The 26,887-nt window shown below is 47.0% G+C and overlaps 1 long non-coding RNA gene across 4 annotated transcripts in view; it reads left to right on the forward strand.

Annotated features, from left to right (window-relative positions):
* The window catches only part of LOC144821785 (uncharacterized), an 82,825-nt gene extending 67,644 nt beyond the window's left edge, over positions 1-15,181 (forward strand). The window contains exons 5-6 of one of the 4 annotated variants that reach the window (XR_013608431.1): positions 8,540-8,796; positions 12,736-15,181. This is a non-coding gene — a long non-coding RNA (uncharacterized LOC144821785). Of the gene's footprint in view, positions 1-2,331; positions 3,480-8,539; positions 8,797-12,735 lie in introns of those variants that run through there. The other 3 variants (XR_013608435.1, XR_013608434.1, XR_013608433.1) reach the window with 3 other exon arrangements.
* Positions 15,182-26,887: the final 11,706 nt, after the last annotated feature.

Below are 26,887 nucleotides of genomic sequence, written 5' to 3' on the forward strand. Positions count from 1 at the left end.
CCCTCACTTTTCAGAATGGAACCAAGTGGGAACAACGAGCGTTCACTAACTGCAACAGCAGAAATGTGGTCTACCTCATCACTTGCCCATGCGACAAGGAATACGTGGGTATGACCACACGAGCTGTAAAAACCAGAATAAACGAGCATAAAAGCAACGTGAGATGCAAAAAATCGACTACCAAAATGGCGGCACATTTTTTGGAGGCACAGCACTGTGTAAATGAACTACACTGGACTGTGATTGAACAACTGCCATCTGATGTCGGTCTTTTTGAGAAGGAACAGAGGTGGGTGTTCCGTCTGGGCACGGACACCACCGTATTGAATGACTCCATTCCATGGAGCCAACTGCGATGATCAGTTGTATCTGTTTAAAAATATACACCCTTTGATAGCAGGACAGTGGATCTATCCTGAGACTATTGGATCCTTTAACAAAACCCTATTTTTATTTTTGTTTATAAAACTGCCATCATTCTCCCTGAGATTTCGATCTTACTTAATTGGGCTTTGTTCACAAATGTGGAGTACAACAAACTTTCCCTATTGCATCTGATATACCCCCGTGGGGCCTAATCATAACCATCTTCCCCCTGTTGTATAACAGCTCGGGATACCCTTTAATCAGTCCGGGAACGCTTGCTGCGCATGCTCCAGTAGCTAGCATCCACGAACGGCTCTCATTGAGCACTAGCGCGAGGCTCGGACGCCTCTCCTCCGCGCATGTGCGTTTCTATCACGCTACCCTTTCGCGCATGCGTTCTTTCGATCAGGATCACCCTGCATGCATACGCAGGACCGGATTTGAATCTAAGGACGATGTCCTTGTTTGGGCAGATTCCGTTTTCAATTTGGCATCAATTTAAGCAATAGGGGCACTATATAAGGGAATGTTTTAGAACGACTCGACATACCGTCGGGGCCGCGTTGAGAGGAAGACAGCCGATCAGGCTTTGCAGTAACCGTGAGTTTGGTGATGTGGAGTAGAGACATCTATATTTCTGTTAGGAATTAGCTTCTCAGATCCTTAAACCTAGCTCTTTTGACATCCTACAGGTAGCTAGATTGAGCAGGAACCAAAGAACCCCCAATACTACGCAGTGGCTCATGAGGCTAATTAGTCTTTGTCCATAAGTAAGCAATGTACATTTATAAAAATATGTGTTTTTCATTCCATTTTCTAATCCTATGGAATCCAATGGCGACTATATGATATGAATCAATGTGTGTCCTTGTCTATATGTTTGTCCATGTCCTTTTCCCTTTTTTACAGGGTTCCTGGACCCAATTTTTGGTTCATCATTACCCTCCTATGTATCAGCATAGGTTTTTCTGAAACACTAGTGTCTGAATATGAATTCACGCTTCATGTTGTTTTTTGTTCTTTCACAGGTTCTGTAATATTACCGCCAATTGGGCGCAACAGACTCCATTCATTGAAACACGATTAGGTACATTTCACCTTTTAACTTTTTGTAGAGCACACTTTGACATCTACATTTTCATGTGAGTAAGGTGAGGATAACTGTGCATATCCTCGTCCTGAAGAAGGAGTTCTTTAACTCCGAAACATGTCGACGCACTTTCGAGGTTGACGTACCCTAACCAGTAACTAACAACCTCACCTGCACCTTTTTAACGATACCAGCCGAGGGCTAAATAAAAAGTTTTTGTTATTTTCTCCTACGGGCCAAGTATCTTTTAACCATCACTTTTCACCACCTCACCACTCACACTTAATCACTTCCCACACACCAACACATAGTTCACCTTCAGTGCTCCTACGTAGCCGTGAGTCGTAGCACGCCGCATCCCGTAGAGGTTTGCGAAGACCCCGATGATGAAGCATGACACCAAGGGGCCTGTTGGTGTGTGAGGGGTATTTAAAACAACACTACGTGCTCCCCACCACTGTAGGGATCACCGACACCACCAGAGTGGATTCCTTTTTGTTTAGATATATTGCCAGGGGAGACAGAATCCACTTCTTCCTCTCCCTCCCCCCTCTTGTTATTTTCTTCAGATGTGACGTCTGCCAGGTCAGACAAAACAACACAGAGACAACAAAGACAAGATGTTGTGCTGGTCCCTACATGTCAACAGGTCCAGGTGAACATGATTCCATTATGATTTGCATGGTATGCATTGATACCTCACAACATGTACAAGTAATGTATGTACCTCTTTACCATGTTAGGAGGCACAGTAGTGCACATAGAAAATGATGTAATGGTCTGGATATTGTGTAGTGTACAGACAGTGGATGACACACAGCTAAAAGAATGCCTGAAGAGTACACAACAATGACCATCCCCCATCTAATCCACAGGTGACAAAGAACCTACTGCTGAGGACAACATCAATGAGCAGCAGAGCCAGTCTCCCCCCGGTACATGGACTCTCGGATATAGACTCCCAGGATTTTCAGGACGATGAGCTCGAGGCCGGCCCATCTGGTGTGACAGGGAGCAACAGGTCCCAGGACCCCATCCTCCCCACCACCACGTCTGCTGCAACACCAACTGCATAGCAGACCCCTGCTGTTACGGCCTGTGCGTCCACCGCAATCACCACCACCACCACCAGTGCCACCTGCAACACCCACCATTTCCCAGGGGATGTCCACCCCACACCAACAACTGAGGATGGCAGGGAGAGTGTGCGTGGACACACAGTGGCGGGGCAAAAGGTCCTTGGCAGCAGGACAGGTGGGAGGGCCAAGGTCACCCTCAGACACAGGAGGCTTGGACCCCATTCCTGGAACACATCACCAGAGTCCTTGGGGCATACGAACAGGCCCGGGGACAAACTGGCCATTTGGACGATCTTTTACTCAAGTTCATCTGGCTGATGAGGTCCATCGACACACGGATTGGACAAATGGTGGACCCCATGGGCCAGCAAGTGGTGTTACTGAGCGACAGGCCTGCGTCCCAATCAATACCTCCACCCCCTCTGTTTTGCCGCAGGATGACAGTTCACCATCCTCCCCTGCAACCACGGAGACGGGTGAGTCCTCAGACACCGCTGGCACCACAGCAGGGCCCACCCCAGCCAAGCGACCAAGGGGCCATCCGTAGAAGACCCTGGGAGTCTCTGGAGGCAAAGCACCAGTCAAACGCCAGTTACGGAGCCAGCCCTGATGGCAACCCACTTCCCCACCTCATTGACTGTTTGGACTGTCCTTCCCCACACTGCCTTGTGAATGGCACCTGTCTGTTGGACTGGGTCACCACATCGAAGTGGTATCTACTCTTACATCTCATTTAGCATGAATGTCAACTCGCTGCCCCATCACCACCTGCATGTAAATCTGCTCACCCCCTCACATATCAACTTTGTAAATAAAATACTTTACACGCTGTTTTTGTGTCAGATTTGTCTTTAGTGCAGGGTGTACAGCCTTCAAAATGTCCATAATGTATCTGAAGTATGTACTGTATGTAGGCAAGGATAATTCTGAGGCACGTAGGGAAACACAACAGAACAACATTCACTGGTGTGAGTGTGGCATCACAGACATTACACTACACCATCTATCTACATAAACCAACACGCAGACAACACAATGAGCAAAAAGTGTCAACATACACGTCCCATATAAGTTCACAGATGACATGTCACAGTCACATATCCACACACAGGTGACTTTACATCTGTCTGTTTACTCAATTCGCACATAGCCCTTCACAGCAACAGCAATCTCACCAGACAATGTATATGTTGGACTACGTCACCCATCTTCAAGTGAAGTAGCGGGTGATGAGCTGTTGACGCATGTCACCACCTTCCTCCTCTCCACTGTCCTCATCACTAGACTCAGGTTGTTGTGCAGGTGGGGGCCTTGGGTCCTCATCATCATCCAGGAACAGGGGAATATGCTTGTGAATGGCCAGGTTTGTGGAGAATGCAGCATGCTACTACGATCTGACACACCTTCCTGGGCGAGTATGCCAGTGCACCTCCAGTTTTGTCCACGCAGTGGAAACGTGACTTCAGCACACCAAAAGTACGCTCCACCACACGACGTGTCCCCCCATGGGCCTCATTTTATTGGATATCAGCCTGGGTCCAGGGATTCCGCAGTGGGCTCAGCAGCCATGGACGGTTGGGATGTGCAGAGGTACCTAGGAATGAAAAATACACATTGCAATGTTGCATAGGCAGAGGGCAGCAGGTCACACACCCAGCACACCATACAACTAGGCATACTCACCCACAATCCATGCATGCTCGGGAAGCAGATTAGCCATCAGCCAGGGCACAATGCTGATCCTCAGGACGTAGTAGTCATGGGCTGACCTGGGGACTCTGGCACACACATGCGAGATGATCATATCTGTCAGGCACACCACCTGCACATTGATGGAGTGGTAATGTTTTTGATTATGAAAATTGTGCTCACTTGCCTGTGGTGGCAAAAGAACGCCATGTGTGCAATCTATGGCACCAACAACATGGGGGATGTGCCCAAGGGGTTAGAAGTCTCCCTTCACAGCTGGCAATTCAGCACCCCTGAGGAAATGTATATATCTGTCCTTGTAGATCATCTTGGCGGACAGAGCATTACGCAGAACCATGCTGAACATCGGTTGAGGCATCCCACCAGCGCTGGCCACGGTCTCCTGGAACAATGCAGTGACAACAAAATGGAGGGCTGACATCACTTTATAAGTTGGGGTGAAAGCTGTTGGAAATGTCCAGCAAGGCTGCAGGTGGGGCTCCAACATATCACAAAGGGACTTCATGGTGGCTCTATCTAGACGGAATTTACTAATGATCGCCACATCCTCCATGTCCTCCAGCAGTTTCAAGTGATGAATCAGATTTGGCCTTCTCCTAGTTGAGATGAAAGTGGACACATGTCAATGACATCCATCATGAGATGGCGACAGCATATCCCGTACAGGATGACACAGAATAAACAAAGACTGACTTGACAATTGAGTGACACAGCAGGTCACATGGGTGGACGTTTGAGCCACACAGTGGGCACACCTCTCTATTTTCAATACACAAGTGCCTCAAACACCACATAGGTCAATGTGAATGCATATAGTTTCAGGGCCACATTTCACATGTGCACGCCTGGGAGCGTGGCATCCAGCCAATGTGCAACAAATCAACACCATTGTCTCATACTCATACTCATCTGCTGTACCTGTCACACCTCAATGCATCATTCAAACTTGGCACACATCCACAACACAATGACCACAGTTGGCGGTGAAGTGACAATTGCGTATATGAGCTGACAGAAAAGCACAAGTAAGTAACTACATCATACAGTGAGACAAGCCTTGCCAAGGTCATCACTGCCCCACAACACATTGATATATGTACACATTGTAGAGTCCACTACAACACTGTCCTGCCTCATCAACCATCTAATGCCTTTGTGGTATGTTAGGGACTACAGACCAATGTACGTCACACATACACAACCATGGCATGTGTAGGCACCTGTGGAGTCAATGGAACATTGTGTACCCGATAATGTGCCCTTCAACATGTGGCCACTGTGCACCGTTGAAGTGTTCCTGATGGACAATGCCATTGTATGTGCCCCAAATCCCGGTAGCTACCACCTGGACACAACGGTGTCTCACTGGCACCCCCTGACACAGGTGTCGTACTCATTGGCATATAGGCATGCCCAAATGAAGCTTGGCATGCTCTGCCATCTAAATCGCTGTGCCTCACAAGCATTGTATATGCCCCAAATCACGGTAGCTACCGCCTGAGCATGGCAGTGTCTCACCAGCACCCCCCGACACATGTGCGGTAGTCATTGTCATCGAGACATGCCCAAATGGCGCATGGCATGCTCCGACACCCAAATTGGGGTGCCTCATGCCATTGAATGCCCCTCAAATTGCGGTAGCTACCACCGAGCGACAGCGGACATTGGATGCTTTTGAAAGATGCACCATCGCAGTAGTGCACCCCCGGCCCCTACATTCCACAGGGATGGCAAGGACAGAGAAGATCCGTGCTAGTCCATTCACAAGTAAGGAGCTGGAGGTCCTGGTGGACAAGGTGCTCACACAGTACTCAAGGCTGTATGGTGCCCCAAATTTCGTGGTAAGTAATCAGAAACTGAGGTGCAGGGCAGGGGGGGCACACATGTAGTTGGACTGCTGCCGTATATGCCTGACGTTGTGGGCTTGTGTCATGCACTGAAAAACAAGCTATCTCCAGGGGGAAGGAGTGTGTGTCCCAATGTCACAGGTTTCCCTGCCTGCAGTTGTAGGTCTGAGTAAAGTGTGATGCATTGTCAGCCATGCAGTGACGCAGTATGTTGGCCACACAGGTGCCAGGACAATCATTGCTTGGCTGAATGGCTATGTGTGCCCCTGTTGTCCAACTCAGTGTGAGCCCAGATACTCTGCACAGTGCCCACCCACCAAGACGAGATCACATCACTGCACTTACTGTGCCCTTACTCTTGTTTTTTCACAGTGAAATCCAACTATGCACCATCTCATCCCTGCATAATTGCACACGACCACACTTGTGTAGTTCTATATTGTGTTTGTGAGTCCATGTCCCCCAATGCCACACACATGACATAGTGATATATTCACAGGGCATGCACATTGAGTGCTGCACAGTCTTGCACACAGTGAGTCAACCCACAGACACAGCTCGATATGTGATGTATGTTGTGCCCAGACAGGCATAGGAATGGAGATATGTGCTTGCCAAAAACGGGGTTCAGTGCTGTCATCCTGCATGTGTGTGAGATGTGCAGGGACTCTGTACGCCCTTATGAATGCAATCACATCAGCTTAGCCCATGCAGAGTGCCCATGTGAGATGTACCCCAGGGTGGGATGGACAGAGATTAGAACAATCAATCAATCAATCAATCATTTGTAAAGCGCACCACATACCCGCAAGGGTCGTTCTCAAGGAGCTGGGTGGCAGTTACTGATTACTGATCGAACAGCCAGGTCTTGAGTTTCCTCCTGAAGGTCAGCAGGCTCAGTGGGAGGGTGTTCCATGTCTTGGCAGCGATGTGGGAGAAGGATCTCCCACCCGTGGTTGTTCTTTGGATGCGCGGGAAGGTGGTGAGTGAGAGGTCGGCGGAGCATAGCTGGTGGTTGGGGATGTAGAAGGAGAGTCGTCTGTTGAGGTAGGCTGGGCCAGTCTTGTGGAGTGCCTTGTCTGAGCGGGTGAGGAGCTTGATGGATATCCTCTTGTTGACGGGGAGCGAGTGCAGGTTTCTCAGGTGGGGGTTGATGTGGCCGTGGTGTGGTACGTTGAGGATCAGTCACGCCGAGGCGTTTTGGATGCGTTGTAGACGTTTGATGAGCTTTGTCGGGGCTCTTGCGTAGAGGGCATTTCCGTAGTCAAGTCTGCTGCTGACGAGGGCCTGGGTGACTGTCTTTCTTGTATCTGTCGGGATCCATCTGTAGATCTTGCGGAGCATGCGAAGGGTGTTGAAGCAGGAGGAGGAGACGGCTTTGACTTGCTTGGTCATTGAGAGCATTGAGTCGAGGATGATTCCCAGGTTGTGTGTGTGGTCGGTGGGTGTCGGAGCTGCCCCCAGTGCCGTTGGCCACCATGAGTCGTCCCAGGCTGAAGGGTTGGAGCCGAGGATGAGGACCTCCATCTTGCCTGAGATCAGCTTCAGACGGCTGATCTTCATCCAGTCGGCGACAGCCTTCATTCCTTCGTGGAGGTTGGCTTTGGCTGTGATGGGATCCTTGGTGAGGGAGAGGATCAGCTGAGTGTCATCGGCGTAGGAGATTATGTTGAGGCCGTGCTGTCGGGCTACAAGAGCGAGCGAGGCCATGTAAATGTTGAACAGCGTCGGGCTGAAGGAGGATACCTTGGGTACACTGCAGATGATCTCGGAGGCTTTGGAACAGAATGGGGGAGGCGGACGCTCTGGGTTCTGCCAGAGAGGAAGGAGGTGGTCCAATCCAGAGCCTTGTCTCGGATCCCTGTGGCGTGGAGGCGTGCGCATAGTGTGCTGTGGCAGACGGTCTCGAAGGCAGCAGAGAGGTCTAGGAGGATGAGTGCTACGGTCTCGCCGTTGTCTAGCAGAGTCCTGATGTCGTCGGTGGCGGCTTTGAGGGCAGTCTTGGTGCTGTGGCTGCTGCGGAACCCTGACTGGGAAGGGTCCAGGATTCTGTTTTCTTCGAGGTATCGGGTTAGCTGTCTGTTGACGGTTTTCTCGATGACCTTGGCCGTGAATTGGAGCAGAGAGATGGGCTAGAAGTTCTTGAGGTCTGTTGGGTCTGCCTTAGGTCTTTTGAGTAGGGCGTTGATCTTGGCGTGTTTCTAGATCTCAGGGAAGGTTGCGGTCTCGAGGGAGAGATTGATGACATTGCGCAGGCGGGGTGCGATGGTGCTGCTTGCTCTGTTGAAGATGTGAAGACGTGGTGCAGGAATGGGTCTGATGGAGAGCCGCGGTGGATTGAGCGCATGGTCTGGTAATGAGTCTGTGTCTTGCAACTGTACTGATAGATGTTGGTACTTGATACTGTGTCACTGATCATTTCCCCCTCTTGCCTCCCATGCCTGCAGCTCAAGGTACACCAGCATAAGGCTGTGTGGAGGGCCATTGTAGCAAAGGTGCAAGCTCTGGGGGTATCTAACCAACCATAAGAGGCGGGACGACAGCAGCCGGCTGGCATATAACGTGGCAGAGATGACCTTGGGGCTGCTTCCTTGCACTGGGCGGTTGGCACGGCGCAGCATGACACCACTGATGGACCGCATCTTTGCAGTGACTCATCCTGAGCTGGATGCACGTCTGAAGGAGCAACAGCAGCAAGGCAGGGGTGAATATTTGGGGAGAGTGATTTTGTCTGGGAGCGGATGCATGTGTACAGGGCCTGTGCCAGTGGTGGCCTATGTGATGTTTGTGGAGTGGTGCAGTGCATTGTCATGTAAGTTGCTGCTGGGATGTGTGCCAGTGCCATGCATTTGCCCAAACTGTTCTTACAAAGGTGATCCTCCCTGCTGTGTATTCCCATTGCTGTATGTGTTATGCCCTTCATGGTTATTCAGCATTGGGGTAGTCTGGGGAATCGCTTTGGGAGAGAACAGCAGTATTACCAATCTGAGTGTGACTACATCTATGCGTACATTACATGAACCATGAATGTTGAGGCCTACACATCTGACAACAATGTGCACTAGTCTTTGGGCCCCAGAGTACAAAAGGGTGTTTGGCATGCACTATTAGCCATTGTGAACTGTCATGTCATAATAGGTGTCTGTGTTGTCCCCTCCTGTTCCCTCAAGTCAGTGGAAACAAGTGGTGTGCCCACATCATGCCCATAGGTGTGGGCATAGCACGTTGTGTGTCTGGTAGACTTCAGGAAAAATTGGAAGGTTCCCCTGGTTCTTGTTACAGGGAGGGGAAAAAGCTAAGCAAAGTGGTGGTCCCTGTTTAAAAGAGTTTTAATACTCTCACTCCAAGTAATAGTTTAAAGAATCTAAAGGGCAGCCATACTATCAGGTTTAGGCAGTACGTGAGACACACTATAAATTACAATCACTAGTGTGATTAAGTATTGGCACATCTGCGACAGTTTGAGATGAGTAAAGTTCAAGTTTTTATTGAAATACCTCCCGCTCGGGTTACAATCTATGCATATTTATTAAAAATTGTTAAAAACATTGGTTAAGAAATCACACAGTGTGAAAATACCACAAATAAAACAGAATAAAAAAGTCAAAGTAACAGTCGACGCGTTTTGGTGCTTCTATGTATCTACACCTTCTTCAGGACAATTCAACACAATGACTTGCGGATCTAGAAATTAAAAAACAACATTTAGGTATTTCGCTAGAAGTGTTTTACTTATCTTTTTATACACTCTTTATTGCCATAGGTTATTACATTTTTATCACTCTTTGTTACTGCCTTTCTGCCCCCTTTAGTCCTACCAGTTTATTTTTCATACTCGATTGTCTTTAGTTACTATGTATTAGCATTAAATAGGTTCTTGTTCTACCTTGCCTTGTGGGTGTCAGGCCTTGATCCTCTTGTTATTAAAAACCTTTGATGGGTTAGCGAGTTTCTATTTGTTTCCAGTCTCGCGATAATGTCCACTAATAAAAGACACAAAAGTATATATAACCATTCAGGTTATGTGAAATACAGCCCCTTTCACTTATGGACATGCTATCTCTTCACATCCCTTTACCTTATTTTAATTCTTGGTGGAGATATTTAGCGAACTCGGAGGAGCCACCGTAGTACAATCAAGATGTTTTTTTCTTTTTTGTATGAATTATGTTCCTATATGCATGGGAACAATACAATAACATTAGGAACTACAAAGAATTTTTACCAAGTCTCGCTCCATTATAGGTCTGTTGTTGGTTTTTGTCCTACTCACCAATATGTTGTCTGGCAGGATCTAGCAGATGCTTAAGGTTTTTCAGTAATTATCCCTTCTTGCTGCTTGGGGTTGTTGGCGTTCTGCAAGGTCAAGGGGATGAACGGAATTTTTATTCTCTAATGTTACTCAAATTGCGTTTTTCAGAGCTATACTTAGTTTCTATTCAAAGTCTCTAATGTTGTCCCCCTGTCCATTCTCGTATTTTGTATTTTGTACCAGGACACTCTTTATCGTGTGCATGTTTATAATTATCATTCTTTCCCTATGGCTTGCCTTATGTCATATAGCTAGCCTTGAAACTGTTCAATGTGATTAATAAACCACCCCGAGGCTCTGCAATACATAACTCCGGGACCAGGTAGCAGAATGGCCAATATCATGTAGTGCCGAATGTGCTGCTATTTGTGATTCTACAACTCGAGGGGTTTGTGATGCTATAAGATCAATGTCCCGAATTGTCAACAATATGGTGGTCGGAACTTTCGTTTCCCTACGTAAGGGTGATAGGCTCCCTTGGATATTTTGCCCACATTGTTCTATGTCATAGCTTTCAACACTACGAAAGCCTAGTCAGTTGCCGTCTATTTTCCTGAGCTGATTTAAACAATATGAGTACTCGGGTTTGAGAACCGAGACCCGAGTTAAGACCCCACTTTACAGAGATGTCGCATACCTTAAATATAGAAGTCGGCCTCCCTGCTCCTCCGTAGTTCCTCGTGGTGATCTCGGTTTTCATGCGATATCGCCATACAAGAAAAGTCTGGCGTTTTTAAGCCGGCTCTACCCCTATCGACCCGGAAGTAGATATAGCGATATACCGAGCTTTCGATGTTTTGTACCTAAGCTAATCCTGTATATGAGCAATTCGTGTTTTCAGTCACATGCGCGTATCCATTTCTTTGTGGTGTTCACTTTGCACTCACTATTTTTAATTTCATAAAGTCGGTATTTTTACACACTCGGTCATGACCCGGAAGTTCTTAAACGGGTTCGATATTGTCTTATGACTTTATATATATTCTTAAAATCCATACATTTCCTTTAATTACATATTGCATGATATTAAATCCGCCCATTTTCATTGTACTCTAAGCTTATGGTAAACCTCTTATATTTGTAGAGGATATATGGTTCAATAACGGCGGCCATCTTGGATAGGGGCAAAAATCTCGGGCGATCCATTATCGCACTGGTTCCATTGGTTAACGTCGCTACAATCTATTGGTTGTTTCCCTTAACATGAATAAAGTCCCGCGTCGGCTATATTTTATATTTTGTTTCAAATCATGATTATTAACATGTACTTGTTTTTACAAAAATAAAATAAAATAAAATAATAGCCTATTCATGCAAGTCATTTCAATGAATGTTGACGTAATTTTGGGACATTTCACACATATCTTTTACATTTTGCTTTAAATCATGAATATCAACATGTGCTTGTTATTTACTAAATAAAACGATAACATATTACATTCAAGTCGTTTCGGTGGATCTTAACATAGTCTTGGGATCTTTCATACATATATCGTTTTGTTTGAGGAACTTATGCATAAACCCTTTAATATCGACCCCCTTCAGGTTGATGAGTCCAACACATGTTTCTAATCGGCTAGTTATACATTCAAATCAGGGTGTAGAATGTGCCTGTAGCTCATTGGATTTTAATCTATTGTCATGAATGTAGTCCTTGAAATTAAAAAGAACTTTATCAACATCCATTATTCCTTTCTGGATACCATGATTACTCTATTTGTTGGCTTATAACAGCCTAATCTATACATAGTTTCATAACAAGAACAATCTAGTCATCCAATATATTCTATATATCGCCTTCTTTAATTGTTCACAAGTCATATACTTGTTATACAATGCAAAACTCCACTGGTTGTTCATTAATGGATACATGATTCTCAGAGCATCCTCACTAGCATAACTCCATTATCATAAATAACATAAGGGTAACTTATTATTTTGAGTAGTTCATTACAGTCTCTCTGGGTATAAGTTACAGTATCAATCTTTCCCATTCTTCCCTATTGTTAAGGCCCGTCCTAAACGTATTGAAAAGGGACATATAAAATTGTTCTCTTTTCTTTCTTTTAGTTTCAGAATTTCCTCCTCTTATGGTAGACTTCAGCCACGGGCAGGGTGTTGTGCTGTGTGGCCTTAACATGGCTCAGTCATGACAGATGATCAGGGTTACATGCACTGTGGTGGTCTATGTAGTGAGTTGCTGCAATGTGATTGCAGTGTGGTGTGCAACAGGTAGATTTGGGCATGTTTTGTACTGCATCGATTGCATCGATTGCATTGATTTGTCCTGTTGATGCCACTAACCTGACACTGCATCTCTCTTTCATGCAGATTCACCTGTGGTCACGGAGGGACAGGAGCCGGACACCAGTGGGGATGAGACTAGCACTACAGCTGCACAGGAGCCCAGTGACACTGAGGTCATCAGTGCTTCAGAGGGGGACCGGAGAATGCAGGAGGAATCCCTGCCTGAGACACAAAGTACCACATCATCTGATGCCAGCAGGGATGCATCCATGTTGGCGGACACAGGGAATGGAGAATCTGCATCATCTTCTGCCACACAGTGACCAATGCCCTCCCTCCAATGCACTTCCTCTGGTGCTGCCCTTGTCCATGTCAGTAAGAGGGGAGGACGCATTCACACCTGCCACCGCACCCCCATCACCTGCCCCCTCTGCTGCCCTCAGTGCTGAGTCTGTTCAGCTTCAGCGACAGCTTTGTGTGGGCCAGACATCCCTCCTTAATGTCTTCAGTGACCATGACAAAAAATGAACCCAAGTGGTTGTCTACATGGAGGGCATACACTCCGACGTGGGTAGGCTGCACCGTACTGTCCAGGCTTTGTCACGTCTGCCCTTCAACAGGCACATACTCCCATTCCTGCTCAAGGGCCTTTGTCCACTCCCCAGTTAGTGACCACATCTGATGATAGTGACCACAGTTCCCAGGCGTCACAGTCACGATACAGCACAAGAAGCACCACCCAGCAGAAACAACCCAAGCTGGCCCGTCCGCAGACACCATCCCCACAGAATAGCAATGCCACCCCTGAATACAAAGACAAGAGCCCATCAGGGAAAAGCAAGTCCCAAAAAGTAAAGAAGCAAACTTCAGGCTCACATGCCTCAGAGGCATCCCCAGCTAAGGACTTTCATGTCCCTAAAACTTCACGCAAAGCAAGGCATGCAGTTTCTGTGTCCACTGAGGAGGTGTTGTATGGCAAGGGTACACCTAGGAAGGGCTCAGAGCCACATTCCCCTACCACACCGACTCCCATTCCAAGTCCGGTGAAGCAGGTGAAGGAGAGCACTGTAGGGGGTACCCCTGACAAACAGGGGAAGGAGGGCCAGAGGCAGAGCCAGACAAAGCGTTTCACAGGATCCAGCACATCACCAGAGGGAGTGCCAGTGTCTGCACCTGATGCGGCTCTGTTGGTGTGTGTGCCTGTTGTGTCAACATCAGTTCCCATTAACCCCTGTACAGGGAAGCCATTCCTTATTCCCAAGAAGTGGAAAGGCACCCCTCAAACCTCTCCCACCCACACAGTGTTTCAGATCTGCATGACTCCATCTCCACGTGCCACTACCCCACCTGGTACAAGCAGGCCTCTGGCTTGCCAAGCCACAGATAGCCCTACCTCACCAGGGCCGCTCTCTGCCCAAGCAGGTGCTCCTGATGTCCCCGACACACAGCCAGCTCCCAGTCTGCCGGATAGCAAAGTGTGAGTGCTAGTCCCCCTCAAACACCTGTCTCTCTCACAGGTGGGCCTGTTCTGCCCACTGACTGTGTTGCTGCCCATGGAAGGGTACAGTCGCACACACTCCCTGTGCATATTCTCACGTACTTGCTCCGCACTTAGCCATGCCCACTGGCCCCGTTGCGCTGCAGTGTTGGACTATTTCCTGTGCAGCCTCTCATGTACTTGCTGTGCACCCTGAACTGGCCACTGGCCCTGTTGCTCTGCTGTGTTGGACTATTCCCTGTGCAGCCTCTCATGTATTCACCCTGCACTTTGCCATGCCACCTGGCCCTGCTGCTCTGTTGTGTTGGATTATTCCCTATGCAGCCTCTCATGTACTCACTCTGCACTTTGCCATGCCCACTGGCCCTGTTGCTCTGCTGTGTTGGACTATTTCCTGTGCGGCCTCTCATGTACTTGCTGTGCACCCTGAACTGGCCACTGGCCCTGTTGCTCTGCTGTGTTGGACTATTCCCTGTGCAGCCTCTCATGTACTCACTCTGCACTTTGCCATGCCCACTGGACCTGTTGCTCTGCTGTGTTGGACTATTTCTTATGCAGCCTCTCATGTACTTGCTGTGAATATTGCCCTGGACACTAGCCCTGTTGCTCTGCTGTGTTGGACTATTCCCTGTGCAGCCTCTCGTGTACTTGATGTGCACCCTGAACTGGCCATTAGCCCAGTTGCTCTGGTGTGTTGGACTATTCCCTGTGCAGCCTCTCATGTACTTGCTGTGCACCCTGAACTGACCACTGGCCCTGTTGCTCTGCTGTGTTGGACTATTCCTGTGCGGCCTCTCATGAACCCACTCTGCACTTTGCCATGCCACCTGGCCCTGCTGCTCTGCTGTGTTGGACTATTCCCTGTGCAGCCTCTCATGTACTTGCTGTGAATTTTGACCTGGACACTGGGCTTTCTGTTCTGCCCTTGCCTGTGCAGCTTCTCATCGATATGCTGTGTATTTTGTGCCTTTCTCTTCTCCACTGTTGGTGCCTATCTATGTAACATGTGAATAAAGACAGTTACTCCTGTTGTCTGTTTTGTCAGTGTCCTTACTGAATGAAGTTATTTTGGTGTGTGCATATGTTTGGCTGTGCCCCATGCTCTATGTGGCACTTCAACATTGCCAAGGTCTTTGCTTGCTTACTCTTTTTTTTACAGGGGTGACAGGGACTTCAGTTCTTTCTGACAATGATACTTGTGGCATCTGTGGTGTCAATTTAACCTGTGTTGCAGTTCTCATTTTCCAGGTTTTCAATTGTTGGCTACATTGTTCACATGTCAGTTTGGGGGACACTGCCAGCACACAGTGTGACTCCGTGCACAGGGTTGCATGCAGGCTGGGCAATGTCATCATGTATGTTGCTTATTCCTTTATGTGTGCCCAGATGTGTATGTCAAGGGTCATTTTGTAATGGCCCGTCATCCTGGTCCCATGGCCTACATAAGATGTGTGCTCTTGGGTTGTCAAGAGATGTGCAGTGTGTTGGTATGTCCATGCTGTTCTGTCTGACTCCTACTTGTTGTTTTAGACACTTGTGAGTGTGCAGAGTGTCTGACTGGCACATCATTGTCGTGTTTGTTTGATCGTCCATGTGTCTTGATTCTGTTTGTGCAGACTGTGCAGACCTGCTGCTACACACTGCGTTTGTGTTTCTCAGGCATTGCAGGCACATGGTGCCTTTTATCCTCCTGTATGGCATGGTGTGTTTGGTGTAATTCAACAAAAACCGGGAGAAAACTGGTCAGACTATGGCGAGACTAAGAATCTAGAAAAACAATAAATCCAGTGTAAAACAGTATGAGTTCAGCTCCAGCATGTTGAGATGAATCCCATCAGCCCACCACACTGGCGGAGCCTCATCATCTGGGAATCAGATTAATGAATCCAGTGCAGCCCACCCCTAGTCAGTGGGAACTAGCTCTCACTGCATTCAGAGAGACGACTGGTCCGCCCAAGTATGATCTCAAAAGAGTGGTGCTGAAAAGAGGTTTTTTGCAGTGCAGAACTAAGTGAAATTAAAAATGACTACCGGTGAACATAACCATATTTTATTAAGTGTTAACCAGGTGTCAAGACTAAAAAGGTGAAAAACTGATAGTTCGAAATAATAACTATCTTATAGCAATAGGATCAGGGTCGACATGTTTCAGCCAAATAGGTATTTCTAACCTGGCTTTCGTCAGGACCTAGTATGAAAAACGCTACTGCAACAGTATTAGAGGAAATGTGCAAAAGTGAAAATGCGAATAATAAATATTATCAGTCATTGTACGATACACCCTACCATAACCTGGTGGACAGTTCTCTGTCCTGGTATCCAATAGATGTAGGGTGCCCATCCATTCTTGTAACAACAATAGTAACAATAATAAAAATGTATATGATTACAAAACTAGCTCTTAGTCTCTATATATATCTTTACTGTAAAGATGATTTTCCAGAAGCCAAATACCCCCTCAGGTGGATACACATAGTATGCTGAGAAAATGTTCTACTAACACTGTAGATGTACTCACCCAGCTTTGTGTGGGAGTGGACCTCACCTCATCCGGCAACTGCTCGGTAGTGGAGGCCCCGCTCTATATGGGGTAGAAGGAACACACCCTTATCAGTACAATGTGTGTTCTCTTTACCTAAAAAAACCTTATTTGTTGACATAAAAATGCAGACCAACTGACCTCTAACACAGGATCTAGAAATAATAATGAACATAAGGTCCAACAGCTGACCTACTGGATCAGAATCCAGTATATCTTTAGATACAGTCAATGATGTGGAAGATGTGTGTCCAGGATGCAGAGGGGTGACTTGGTGGCAGGTGGGTCATGTGTGGGTGCCCTTGTGGATGTGTTACTGCCCTAGAATTCTGGTTTCTCGCTCCGCTGTCGTGCTTCCGCCATCTCTGATTGTGCAGCATCTCAGCTGCGGTGCGTCTGCTTGATTTTTGGGCTTCCTAATTAGTGGAGCGGGGTGGACGTCATTCCGCGTGGCGGGAGTCTCCATTGGCTCACTCTGCCGCGGTGGCGGGCGCACTTTGATGGAGGTGCGCGTTGCACTGCGGAGGACTGGAATTCACCTATGTTTAGCAATACAAAATGGCGGACGTGTTTACCGCTGCTCGTGGGAGGAAACATGTGTTTTTCGGACCGCCATTACCGAGTTGCCACCGCCCGACATCCTAATGGACTCCTAAGATAGAATGTCTATTTTTAAAGCTCAAATGAGGAGGCTTATTCTTATCTCACTTTGAGTTTGGGGGTGTGTGCTGAATATGGCAATTTAGATATAGGAATTCATGTTTGTTTTGTAATGAATATATTTTGTCCCTTTTTCAAATTAGTGATCTTACGTCTGAGGAATGAAGAGTTCAGAGCATTAACTATCTTTTATCTAATATATTTTCCATAAAATGATGGTCAACAAGCCATACTTAACAGTCTAGTGTTCTGTTAAAATAATGTAACAGAAGGGTATCGAGTGAAGACTACTACATAAGGCTTTCTATATTTTATTTTGATCAGACAATAAGGGGCAGATTTATTATTAATTCATGCAATGTAGCAAGCCACCTCATTGCACTGCATGAAAGGGAAAGTGCAGGATACGTATTTAACATGATACGATGCACGCCTGTCCTTTTCTTGCACTGACACACACTGTGCTGCCAAGCACCAACACAGGCACCCTTGTGCTGTGGTGTAAGGGCGCCTGCGTGGTGTAAGGGTACCTGCATTGAAGATTTTTTTAAGCAGAAAGGGACACCTTCTTGCACAAAAGCAATCCTCTGAGGCTTTTTTCTCTTTCCATGTGTGGTGCAGAATGTACACACAAAGAAGGAGGAAGAAACAAGGATAAATAAAGATATGTATCCTTGTTACGCCTCCACTGCAAAGGCATAGCATTTTGATGCATTCCCAGGTCTGCCAGTAATGGTAAGTCAGGAAATACACTAAACTTCATGGGTGATTGCATGGGAGCACCCATGCTCCACTTATTGAACCCCTTCCTGGAATAGAGTAACATAATGCAGTGGCTTGCACTGCATTGTGTTACTAAAGTTTTATCAAGCCAAGCAAGGTGGTCTTGCATGGCTTGATAAATTGGACTTAGCAGTTGCACCGCCCTTGGCGCCCCATTGCGTGACTCAACGGCAACATAACTCAAGATAAATCTACTCCTCAATATCTCAGTACCATGCCTTTGTTGACATCGCTTTGCACTTTACTGTATTGTCATCATATTTATGTAGTTCTTCATGATTTTTATGAGGCACTGAATTCCATTAGCATGCAGGTAACAATGTTCTGCTTGGGAGTGCCATAGATGAAAGAGTGTGGGTTTGTGACTTGGTCAGCATCTTGCTGTTAGTTTCTCTGGTATACACCAAGAATTCCATCAGTAGTCATTTGTTCACATTCGTGAGCCTTTTTGCTGAAACTGTCTCATGCTTTAGAATTAAGAGTTAAAAGGATTAACTTTCCATAATATAACAGATTTTCCATACACAGAGAGTACCGGCTAGCTGTCTGTTGACAATACATGACGAAGGGCAGTGATAGAAAATGCTACACTATTAATTTTGTTTATTTTGATCAGGCATTTACAGGGCTATTCACAAAGGTAAACTACACATAATTTACACATGTCACTTTACTCTTATACGTCTGAGTAACTGTTTCGCAAAATCCAAGTGTAAATGTATTCAGAAGTGTAGATTTACATTTCTCCACCCTCTGAAAAAGCAGTTGGAGCCTAACTTAAAAGTGTACATTACTTCAACAACAACAAAAACAGTGGCAAGTATAGCACCAGAAAGACCTAACCCTAGAAATGCAACTTCTGTATAAAACAAGCATTTGCAATGCAATCGGTCTCGCCTTTGGGACCTGATATGTATTTAGCTATGCAGCACATTAGCCTGGGTGCTGAAACATCTACTGATTTTAACATGGAGGGAAAGTAAGCACCAAACTGCGTGACACGCCAGGTATGGGAACACATGGAGAGAAATACTGCCTTTTAGCAGGAAGTGGTATATTCCAAAGCTCTGTTTTTAATATAAAATCAGGATCACTGAAAATAGAAGATTTGAAAAAAATATTATTGTCTACGGGTGCTCGTGGAAGACAACTTCTATGGACTGGAATCTGAAGAATGCTAAAGTGATTCTACTATTTTACTGACCTCTGCTGGTCGTTTTGTATTTGTATTTGTATTTTGTATTCAGTATTTGTAGAGCGCAGCTGTCGCTCCGAAAGGAGCATCCTGGCGCTGAAGAAAAGTACAATACCATTATCATTCTGGGAGCTAGATAGCAGCCATTACGAAGGCATCTGGTAAATTAAACATCCAGGTCTTTAATTGCTTCCTAAAGGCGATCTCTTGGTCGAGAAGTCTGAGGTCTTTGGGCATAGCATTCCAGGCCTTAGAGGCCAAGACGGTCATAGTCTTCCCTCCCTTGGTTTTATAATGAAATCTGGGAATATCAATCAAGTTTCCCCAGATGACCTCAACTTTCTGGGGGGATTATAGCGAGTGTATCTCCTAGCAAGGTACCTCGGACCTGTGTGGTTTAGGGCTCTATCAAGAAAGTTAAATAGAGGCAGTTGCCAGAAAAATTAAAAAAAAGAAAGTCCCTCAGCAAAAAGCAATTCTGCTATTTTACTGACCTCGACGGGTCGTCTTCTATTAAGACAGTTAAATAGAGGCATTTGAACAGAAAAAAAGTCCCTAAGCGGAAGCAGACAAGTCCTAGGGCGGATCTCCAGAGCCCACAATTTATATACACATATAAGTATATACTAAAGTATATACAAGAGGTCTCGAATGTTCAATCTAAAAAATGCAGGCACCTTACATTAAAACTAAATGCAAGCTAAATTAATCTGCGGGAGATGCATTATTATGGAAGCAAAAACTGGTTGTTTAAAATGATTACTTAAGATATCTGTGTGTATAACTGGTTGGGACACTGGGAACTATTGACTTGTGTGTCTATAGATCTATGAGTTCCCAGCTTGGGAGAGAAACCATTGTGAATCTGTACTTTAGTTAAAAAGAATTATTACACACAGTGTATGGTAGGATCTACACAGTATAAGATAGGTTGCCACAAAATATGCAAAAAGACTTAGGGGGATATACTAACACTTTTCATTAGGTTTGCATCACAGAAGTGGTGCACATCCAGGACAAGGTGTTGTGTTGGAAAATAGCCTAATGTAAGCCGGGCCGAAGACGGCTGTAATGCCAGAAACCGGTCCCCGGAAGCTTGTTTCCTTCCCAGTGTAAGAATTGGCTTTTGTAATTTGGTTTGCCCTGTTCCCATCATGCACTGGGACAGGAACAGACTAATTTGCATACAGCCAGGTTCTGAAACTGGGATGGTGCAATGAGCTAAAAAACGGTGTTGGATCTAGCCCTGATCTCTTGACTGGGTGAGAGTATTCTGCTTAATTCAGAGACTCTGTCCCTCACCACCCCTTTTTGTAAATAATTTATTTTTCATTGCCACATAGGTAATTTACATTTTCGTCGCCTACAACCTTATGAGGCCGGCTCAACATTTGTACGATGCAGTGAGCGTGTCGCTCTTCATACACAGCCCATCAGCCGACAACCATAGGTTCGGCGGCGTTTACGTGAAATTTCTGACATGTGCGCAATTAGACAATGTAGCAGGCTGGACCCTGAACGTTTTCTTTCTTACTTTTTTGTTCATTATATATAAAACCACAGTAAACTAGAGTAACAATTTAATAAAACCCCTAAAACTTAAAGCACTGTGTCACAGCATTCTTCCCCCTCCATTCCACGTCAAAAACCATACACATTATCATGGGGCCGGAGTTAGCTCAGCTCTTCAGAAGCATCTCGGTCTGATGCGATTGTTAACAGGTACTGTCTAAAGGGTGCCCAATAGTCTCTGGGGCGTGAACCTGCTGGCAGCTCCTCATCGTATGTGGCCAGTGTGTCACAACAGTATGTCAAGTCCTCCAGCCATTTTTCAACCTTTGGCTTCATCTTACTGCTCCAATGTATTGATACTCTCCTTTTTGCCATCAATAGGGCTATCACACACAGTTTACGTTTCTGCGCTTTTAGTTGCGGCACTATACCTAGCAAACATATTTTGGCCGTGCATTGCAAAGTTGCCCCCAGTATGTCGTTAATGGCATGTATCACTCGTTCCCAGTACTGCGCCACCGAGCCACAGTACCACGCTAAGTGCATAAAGTCTGCATTGTCTTGTCCACATCTTATGCAGTTGGAGTTGTCCCTTAATCCATACCTGTGTAACCTGTGCGGTGTGTGATACATCTGGTGTAGGTATTTATAATGGATGATTTTTAGATTGCCATTCGGCGTCAGTATACCCGTCAGTAGACAGGAGGTCTCCCATTCCTCTTCTGTGAGTATATCGTCTAATGCCGTGCTCCATTTTTCCCGTGCCCTTGCAGTGCTCCCTCCAATGTTTGTTTGCGCGCTGTTGTACAATCTAGATACCAAATGAGAGGCCGATGGTGTGGTGAGTACCAGTTGCAAAGGGGCCAGTGTCTGTGGTTCATCTGGGAATGTAGGGAAGTATTCTCTCATCGCCCTTTGTAATCTATAGTAGTTGAAATTAAACAGCAGTGTTCGATTACATATATAATCTAGTTTATCTAGCGTTTAGGAATTTCCCATCCCTGTATAAATCGCCCAGTCTGTCTATGCCAGCGTGTTTCAACAGGTCCATCCCGACCCGCTCTTGTGTAACTGACAAGGCCGGGTGGTGTTCTAACGGGAGTGCAGGTGCGTATAGTGGCATACTTTGTGCAACTTTGCCCAGTAGTCTCCATGCGTCGATTGTGGTATTGACCGGGTTGATGTCATGGTCATGTAATCTGGGTCTTTTATGTGGCAACATACTCGTCAGCGGTATTGGAAATGCGTCTCCCTTTTCCACCGCTACATGGGTTAGGAAAGGTATCTCGTGGTACCAGTAGTGCGCGAATTGCGCCTGGGCGCAGAGATAATAGAGGTAGACATCTGGGACCTTAAAGCCGCCCCTAGCGTACGGAAGTGTCATTGTTTGTAAATCTAATCTGGCTTGTTTCCCTGCCCAGATTAGGGTCAGCATGAGTGATTTGATGTTACGGAACACCTCTGCCGGGGGCTTGATAGGAATATTGTTGAACAAGTATAAGAACTTAGGAAGCAGTACCATTTTCACTATAGCTATTCTATCAGCCAGGGACAGCGGTAGTCTAATCCACCTCTTGATCTTGTCTTCCAGTGAGGATATGGCTCTCCCGTAATTAGTTCGGATAACCAGTTCCGGGTCCCTGTGGAACCATATTCCCAAATACCTTGTTGGTTCGTCTTGCCATTCCAGGGGATAGTCCAGTGCAGTAGGTCGGGTACCATCTGTTAATGACAGAACAAGGGACTTGGTCCAATTGATCTGCAGTCCCGAGTACTGGCCGAATTTTATATACTCACGCAGCAGCGGGTTAAGATGCTGATCTGGGTTTTTAGCATATAGTACCATATCATCAGCGTACAATGAATTGTGTATGGGACGCGTTGGGAGTTGTATGGCCGAGCAGTGGTGGTGTTGTCTGATCTTGCAAGCCAACGGCTCAAGTATGAGGGCGAACAGCATAGGTGACAGTGGACATCCTTGCCTGGTGCCACGTCTAATAGCTATTGGATCCAAGAGGTGTTTGTTTATCCTAATGCACGCCGTTAAGTCCGTATATAGCATCGTTATCCAGCCTATAAACAGTGGTGGAAAACCCATTCGTGTAAGTACTGCATGGAGAAAGGGCCAGTCAATCGTATCAAACGCTTTGGCCGCGTCCAGTAAAACTGCCACCGCCCTTATATCAGGTGCCAGAAAATGCGCCAGGGCAAACAAAGTGCGGGTGTTATGCGTGGTCGATCTGTCCGGTATAAAACCGGATTGGTCAGGTCTAATCATCAGCGGCATGAGAGGTTTCAATCTATCAGCCAATAAGCTCGCTATTATTTTAGTGTCCACATTTATAAGCGAGAGCGGACGATAGGAATCGGCCTGTTCCTCATCCTTGCCTGGTTTGAGCAGTGCTACTATGAGCGCTTCTCTCATCGTGGACGGTAATGTTCGAGCTTCGTGAGCCGACTCATATAGCCTTACTAGATGTGGAGCAAGTATGTCCGCAAACGTTTTATAAAATTCGATTACGAAACCGTCTGGTCCCGGAGCTTTTCCGTTCGGCAGTCGTCTTATGGTGTCAATGACTTCTTGGACTGTAATGGGGCGGGCGATGTATTCCCTATGACCATCAGACAACCACGCTAGCTCAACATCTGCCATGTAGGCCAGCATTTCGTCGTGCGGTATGACTGGTCGCGCCTCATATAATGTCCCATATGTGCCCATGAACTCTCCTATTATGTTCCTGATATCATGTGTGAGTGTGCCCGCCTTAGTTTTAATTGCTGTGATGTGTTGTGGCGCTCTGCCTGTGCATATCTTTTCAGCCAGGGCCCTGCCCGGTCTGCCCCCCTCACCATACCTCCTGGCAGTTGTCCTCTTAAAAATATATTTTAGCTCATCCTCCGCAAATTTGTGATGTTCTGACAGGAGTGCCCGTATGTCGCCCAACAGGGCGGTGTTCCCAGTTTGTGTGTATTGTTTTTCCAGCTCTTGTATTGCCTCCTCCCGCATTTGTAGTTGCCGGCGTATGTCTTTTAAAATGCCTGAGGTCGTGCTGATGCATACTCCTCTTATTGTTGCTTTGAAAGCTTCCCATAAGAGGCACGGATCTTCTGTCGTGGGGGAATTTATTTCAAAATAATCAGTGATCGCTGATAGGATGGTGTCAACATACAATGGGTCTCGTAGGGCTTGTGCGTTAAACCGCCACATGTATGGTGGCGATACATAGTGAGGGATTTGCAACTGCAATAGCACAGGGCTATGATCTGAGAGTGTCCTGGGGAGGTGCCTGATATTTACAACCCACGATAGTGTATCCTGTGTGCCTAACCAGAAGTCCAGCCTGGACCAGCTGCTATGTGCCGCAGTAATGTGTGTTGCTACTTGTTCCCCCGGGTGTAATACCCTCCACATGTCCCCCAGGTGTAAGTCTTTCATCGCTTCAAGCAGTATCGCCCTCGCTTTTACATGTGGTTCCAGTGTATGTAGTGTTCTGTCGAGCCCGTCCTTCAGCGTTACGTTAAAATCTCCTCCCCAGATTATATTATCAGCCTGTACATCAGCGAGTGTGTGCCATACAGTCTCATAAAAGGTAGGGTCGTCTATGTTAGGGCCATACACGTTCACTAGGGCGACCTGCTGTCGCCTCACCTTACCCACCACCACTACGTATCTGCCCTCAGTGTCTTTATGTGTGCTCGATATCTGAAAGTGCGTCCCCTTCTTTATCAGTATGCTGACGCCTCTTGAGTACGTCGAATAGTTTGAGCTAGTGGTTGACTCTGCCCACCTAGCGCCCAGTGTTGATGTGCCTGTGGGTGCCAGATGTGTTTCTTGTAGAAAGGCAACATCCACTTTCAATCTGTCAAAGTACGCAAACATTTGCCTTATCTTCTTTGGATTGCCTAGGCCCCTTACGTTCCATGTGATAAAGTTTAGTGTATCAGGACGTGTCATTACGGTGTGTCTAGCTGCTGATCCTCTGTGTTTGTGCCCTCTATTGCAGCCGGCTCGTAGGCTCTCGGCCCCAGGGTACGTGTGTGTTCAATGTCTCTTGTAAGGAGTGTATCCCAAACATCATCGTTGCAGGTAATGAAAGAGGTCGCAATGCCTCTCAGACACAGTGCATTTACTTTAACATTTCCCAACCACCCTTCCCTCCCCCCTCCCACTTCAGCGCCCAAACTTTGCCAAAGCCATCCCCCTAGTAACATCAAACCAATACCAAAACTTGAGTTGGGGTACACCCGCCTGCCTGGGGGTGTCGCCAAGTGCACACGTCTCCATCCACATGGTGGATGTGGACGGGTGCACAGGTCTACCTTGTAGTTGTCAAGTCCTTTCCCTCCCCTTCCAGTCGCATCTCATGCATGGCAATAGGGCCCTTCTCCCATCAACAATCTATCTATGTTATGGACAGTTACATGCAGTTTGTCCCGTATCTCTCATGAGGTCCCACCCACGCATTCTCCAACTTTGTTCCGGAATATAGAGGCACAGTCCCATTATCGTGCTGCAAATGCGCCCCAAACATTCCTCCCCATGGGCCAACCGCGTGTGCCCGGCCCGACAAGTGCAAGTGTACTCACTGTTCAATACTAGAGTTCATACTCATCGTGTCACATTCGGCTGGTCGCGTACGGGCCGCAGTGTAGTCCACTCTTCTGTAAATTGTCTGCGATACCACCCGCTGACATCTGCCGCCCTTTTTGCCGGCACCAACTCTCTTGTGTGTCTCTGCCGTTTAGGTCCTCAGTCATTGTCGCTCATCCTGTCTTCTCTTTCCCGTTCTTTGCGGCGCTTTCCAAGTTTCTTGATGTATTCCTGTGCAGCCTGCACCGTCGGTAGAATCACAGGTTTGCCCGCAGTTATTATTTTTAGTTTTGCAGGGTAGAGCATTGCATATTCAAATCCCATCTCCCGGAGTTTCTTTTTGACTGTGGCAAATTCTTTCCGCGCCATTTGCACTGCCATGGTGTGGTCAGGATAGAACTCCAAGGTGTTGCCTTGATACGTGACTTTGCCTTTCTCCCTAGCTAGCCTGAGTATTGTGTCTCTGTCTCTATAATTTAGCATGCGGGCAATAATCATCCGAGGCGGGGCTCCCGGTTTTGGAACGGGCGCCAACGAACGGTGTGCACGTTCAACCAGGAACACCTCCGAGAAGCTCCCTGCATCAAATATGTCCTTCAGCATTGCCTCCACGTAGGTCTCCATCTTGCCCGTGTTTGTCGTTTCCGGCAGACCCAAAATACGGACGTTATTCCGGCGAGATCTCGCTTCTTGGTCCTCCACCTTCGCTCTCAGGGTTTCCAGGGTCTTTTCAATGCTTCCGCATGCTGTCGTCGTGTTTCTGGACTCATCCTCAACTGTGGAGATCCTTTGTTTGGCCTCCACCAACCGTTCTTCGTGGTTTTCCAGTTTCGCTGTCATGGCGTCTACACGTAACATGACATTGTCCATTTTGCTGTTCATCTCCTGCAAGCTTTGTTGGATGGACCGCAGTACTGACTCCATGCCGGCGCCTTCGACCGAATCTTGTTCCCCTTCCACCTCCGAGGTGGTCACTGTTTTGTTTGTGTGCTTCCTGGCTTCGAAGGGCAGTTTAGATTGCTGTTTGTCGGGTTTCCCCATCCCGCTGGGAGTCGTCGAAGGGCTACTTCGTTGTGCACCTGGGCTCGCTGTGGCCGTGGTCGCTGCAGTGTTCCGCCTACGGCGCTGAAGAGTGCCTGTCGTCCCCTGCGAAGTGGGTCTATTCATTGGACTATCCACTCTTCTTCGGTCCTGCCCAGTACTGTGCTACACAGTACGTGGGTATCCTGTCGACTTGCTCTGTTTTGGCCCGTTTCCAGCCATTCATGCCAAGCCAGACACCCAGTGGCGCTCAACAGCCGGATGCAGTCTGATGTGATCCCGGGACCTACAGCTCCCAGTAATGTTGAGTGAGGAAGCACGGCTAGGTGAAATGCAGCCCTGCACAAAGCTGTCCGTGTTATAGGGAGTGCGCGTTTGTTGGCTCTTGCTCCTACACTCCATCTGTTATGCCCCCTG

This window comes from Lissotriton helveticus, chromosome 2_2 (genome assembly GCF_964261635.1).
Source record: "Lissotriton helveticus chromosome 2_2, aLisHel1.1, whole genome shotgun sequence".
Lineage (NCBI taxonomy): Eukaryota > Metazoa > Chordata > Amphibia > Caudata > Salamandridae > Lissotriton > Lissotriton helveticus.